The sequence below is a fragment of the Nothobranchius furzeri genome, chromosome 4, assembly GCF_043380555.1.
Source record: "Nothobranchius furzeri strain GRZ-AD chromosome 4, NfurGRZ-RIMD1, whole genome shotgun sequence".
In the NCBI taxonomy this organism is placed as follows: domain Eukaryota; kingdom Metazoa; phylum Chordata; class Actinopteri; order Cyprinodontiformes; family Nothobranchiidae; genus Nothobranchius; species Nothobranchius furzeri.
The window spans coordinates 48,100,217-48,105,216 of record NC_091744.1 but is presented as its reverse complement, the minus strand read 5'-3'; the positions used below and the strand labels follow the sequence as shown (position 1 = coordinate 48,105,216).

Genomic DNA, 5,000 nt, shown 5'->3' with positions numbered 1-5,000 from the left:
TATGAGCAGGTCACTGTTACAGTAATTGTAGTAAACACTACTTAGACAAAATGTCAGAAATTTACACTGTTAAATATTTCTGGAGTGTTGTGCCAAGGTCAACTTTATACAAAGATCAAGTGGATGCATTTGTGTGTGTGTGTGTGTGTGTGACCTCATTTGTACAGAAATTTTGCCCTTCTGTCCTTCTGAGTGGCAAAGCTCTCGATGAGCTTTTTATTAAAGTCAGGAATGTTTGTGACAAGCTTTTTTTCCATGGAGAGCATGGCAAGAGCATTCAGCCCATCCTGTGTCATGGTGTTCCTCAGGAAAGTCTTAATCCTCTTTAAAGATAAATAAAAAAACAATAGATAAGTACATAGGAAACACTTTCATAGGAAATAGTCATCAGTATCCTCTTACAAATGTCATATTTCACAGTTTTTGGGACAATAAAACATTTCTGATTCTCAATCAGATGTTTTTACATTTGAGGTAAAAACATCTAATTGAGAATCAGAAATGTTTTATTGTCCCAAAAGCTGGGAAATTTGTTTGCTGCAGCAGAAGTGTAACAAGTAAAATGGAATCAGATTGATGTATGTACAAATTTACATGAAATACACATTTACATGATTAAATATGTATAATAAGTATGTGTGTTGAAATGAGTTTTTACAGTTATTGCACATTAAACAATGTACATGTTATTAAACAAATGTCCCGGTTTGTGGGACAACCAAGGATTTCTGATTCTGATTGTCTTGTTCACAGAAATGTAATGTACAGCTTACCTCTGCACCCAGCTGCTGCTGTTCCCTGCATGGCAATGTTAGCTCTGCCTAGCATGGCTAGCTTCACCGTGTTGTTGTCCATGTGTGCCCGGGATGACTCGTGTTTCTTCACCTTCTCAGAAAAATGTTTCATGTCTGTAACTCCTGACTCATCCATGCCTTATCTGTCCCAGCCGTTTTGAAAAACAAACACGGAAAGCAAAATAACGCATTAGCATGATTGCATCCAACTAGCCAAGCCTTCCTGGTGTACCAATTTTGGGAGAAGCCTCGTGTGTACAGTTTACCCTTCTCCTTGTCCTGCTGGCTTATCTTTACGTCGGGCTGATCTGGTCCAAGCTCTTTGACATTAAGTTTTTCCACCATAGTTCTCCTCTCGAACGGATACTGGAGAAGAGACCGAACTGAATTCAGTGGCTGCTGAAATCCGGTGTCTCACTGGCAGCGTCCATGTTACATCTGCGTCACGACCAAAAACGACTCTGCCGAGTTCTACCGAACCAACGAAAGCCTTTGGCGGCAGCTCTATCGCCCATCATGCTTCTGAAACAACGTCGACGCTAATTGGATACATTCCCATTCCTACCATTTGATTTTCTTGTCAGCAATTGGTCGGCGGGTTCCGTGCAGTTTGGGCGATTCAAAAACAGCCTACAGCCTTTCTGTCGCCTCCACCGCTCGGCAGAGAGCTTCTCATCAATATAGATATATAAATATATGATTTGTTTTTGTTACAAAACACACAATTAACTTAGAATATGTGATTATTGTTAATTTTATTTATTTATTTTTTTAAATAAAAATTAAAAACACTGGGGAAAACTGGGAGGGCGGCGCCCTATCGCCCTCTACTGGCCAGCCACCACTGGAAGACGATATTGCAGAACCATCAGACCGTGCCAAGATGTTTCCTGTCTGCTGTTCTGCTAAACCCCAGATTGAATTTCTTAACTTGCCAGACACACTAGCTTAAGGCAGCTACAACACTGTAATTTTGCTGTGTTTGCACATGAAACAATCATCAGATGGACAAAGTAACTGCAGAGTGTGGTTTTACCTCATACACATTTAGCTGCATTGCAGGCTGATCAGAGAATGACCATCCACATCAACAGCAAGGTATGCAGCCTATGTCATGCTAGCTTTAGCTTTGATTATATGCCAGAGGATCCATAAAGATGAAAGACATAATAAACATACAGTGCATTTACATGCAGTACTGGTAAAAAGAACTGTTGCTTTAAATAGAAAGACATTGTTTTTAAATGCATATAAAGTTTAACTGAGCTATGACCGAATATGACTCTCGCCTTCCAGAAGTGATCGCTACAACCTGACCCATAACACCATCAATGAATGACCCACTGTGCGAAGACCTGATTGCACATCTTACAGAACTGGTCTGGACCGACAGACACAATAAAGACATGATCTGCATGTATATGCAGCGTTGATTGTTCGCAGTAAAGCTGTGCTGCAGCATTGTTATCTTTTCCTTTGGTCTTTTTTTCAAAATTTTATTTACTTTACATGTTTACTCTATTGGCTTCACTCCTGCCAGCATTTGTTTACTATTTGTGTTGCAACAGCGAATCAAAAGAATACAGAAATGAAAGAGTGAATCTGGAAATCAGAGTGGAACACATTTCATTCAAGAGTTTGATTTTGTAACGTACAAGTAAACTAGGATTAGAGCTTCCAGTTGTGGCTTTTCCAAGAGCACTGCTCAATCTAAAGCAGCTCGGTACAGCGCGGGTTAACTCAGCTCACCAAAAAGTAGTTGGTTTTCCTTCCAGCTCCATGACAGGAGCTACATACATACAGGAGGAAACCAGAGGTCAAAGTCCAACAAAACAGTGTGAGGGATGTATGGACAGGAATAACACAATAATAACGGCCACGATAAAAAAAACGGCCATTATTCAACTCCGCCGACTCCGACACCGGCCCAAATATGATACCGGCAGTTAATTAAATACAGGCTAATATTAGAGTATCTATCTATCTATCTATCTATCTATCTATCTATCTATCTATCTATCTATCTATCTATCTATCTATCTATCTATCTATCTATCTATCTATCTATCTATCTATCTATCTATCTATCTATCTATCTATCCATCCATCCATCCATCCATCCATCCATCCATCCATCCATCCATCCATCCATCCATCCATCCATCCATCCATCCATCCACCCACCCACCCACCCACCCACCCATCCACCTATCTATCTATCTATCTATCTATCTATCTATCTATCTATCTATCTATCTATCTATCTATCTATCTATCTATCTATCTATCTATCTATCTATCTATCCATCCATCCATCCATCCATCCATCCATCCATCCACCCACCCACCTATCCATCCATCCATCCATCCATCCATCCATCCATCCATCCATCCATCCATCCATCCATCCATCCATCCATCCATCCATCCATCCATCTATCTATCTATCTATCTATCTATCTATCTATCTATCTATCTATCTATCTATCTATCTATCTATCTATCTATCTATCTATCTATCTATCTATCTATCTATCTATCTATCTATCCATCCATCTATCTATCTATCTATCTATCTATCTATCTATCTATCGATGCTGTGTTCTTCTTGCTGGTTAAAACTTTCAGAATGGAAAGTTCTGGAGTCTCCCTTTTGCCTGCTGGGCTTAGATGTCAAACAGGAAGTGTTGAATGGCAACAATAATACAGGAAATCTGGTTGGGTTGTTGCTGCCAGAACAGACGTTGTGTTCTGTTCTGTGCAGAAATGGGGCAGATCTAACTCTGCTTTATTTGTTCCCCCATCTCCTCCACCTGCTGTGTGGTTTGTCTGTATGATGGCTGTTTGTTCACTCATGCTGAAGCTCACATCGCCGCCTCCACCTTATTTGGGTCTGAGTGACAAAGACAATGTGATGAGAAGCAGCAAGTTGAACAACATGTGGAGAAAAAAGTACCCATGACAACAAAGAGCCCTGAAGCACAACAAGAGACAACACTCAACCAGAGTTTGGACTCAGCTCAACATGTTCATGGTATTTTCTGTTTTCTGGTGCATTCCCGCCATCTGAACACGTAAAACCAAGTGTACCTGAAATACTGGGCATTTCTGTGGGTGGTGTGTCCTTGTTTTCCTGTCTGCTTGTAAAGCATCATGAGTTTCCTCCTAAGCAAGAACAACAGGGAACACCAAAATACCTCAGAAGCATGTTGCAGCATTCAGTCTGCAGCACTAAATAGACAAACTTTATATTTTTGCCCCTACATCCAAACAGAAAGACTACTGCAATAAAACAAAAAGGGGAAAAAGGCTACAGACTTTAAATGACAAAACACACAATATGAATCAGAACAAGAAAGCTAGGATCTTTGAAGTTGAGGTTTCCTCATATGTTCAGACCTCCATCACACCAGTCTTGCCTTCTGCACTCTCACCACCCAAAATACGTCAGCAGCAAGTTCTCATGATGATCCCACGATGGCACCGTGCCCCTGACTCTGTCCTGGTGTGATGCTGTCGGACAATGTCTGATGGAGTGATGGCTGAAGCCTAGGCTAAAGGCCAGATCATGGACTGAGATAGGCTGGTATTATTACTAATAAAGCAGCCAGTTACACTAAACAGAAATGACCGTTGTAGAAGACCAAAGTTGTCCCTGTTCTGGATGGTCTACATCCTGTGTGTAGGGGCTCCTAGAAGAAATAGGCCCAGTGTGCAGGTGTGGTGCCTCCCTTTGCTATGTGGACTTAGTTTTAAATAATAATATTAATAATAATAATAATGCAGAATACTGTGGAGGAGGAGAATGATGGAAATTCTGTCTTACCGTTTAGGTTCCTGAACAGCCTTAGTTCAGAGAAATTCAATACATATTTGTATTTTTTTCTTTTTTTTTTAAGTATAAAATGTCTGCTGGAGAAACAATAGTGGAACTTCCAGAGCAAGTTTAAGGCGGCGTGTTGGTTTGTTTAGCTGGGGGTGCTCGGTAGAAAATAATCTAATAACTGACATTTAAAGCAGAAATAAATGATTATGAATCTTTGTAGAAGCACACCACACTTGTTTTTAGCAGCTAGCCACTAGTGTTAGCTACTAGCTTGCTCTGTCTCCAAGCGGGCCTTACATGTATTCTCATGCGTCTGCTTGATCAGGGAACCTCTGGATCAATGTTCTGCACTAAACGTTGCTTTGGGCTTTGTGGTTTTT

The 5,000-nt window shown here is 40.5% G+C and overlaps 1 protein-coding gene across 1 annotated transcript in view; it reads left to right on the top strand.

The window, feature by feature from the left end:
* The window catches only part of LOC107374166 (copine-8), a 255,851-nt gene that overhangs the window by 140,318 nt on the left and 110,533 nt on the right, over positions 1-5,000 (top strand). The gene's annotated exons all lie outside the window — the stretch shown is intronic.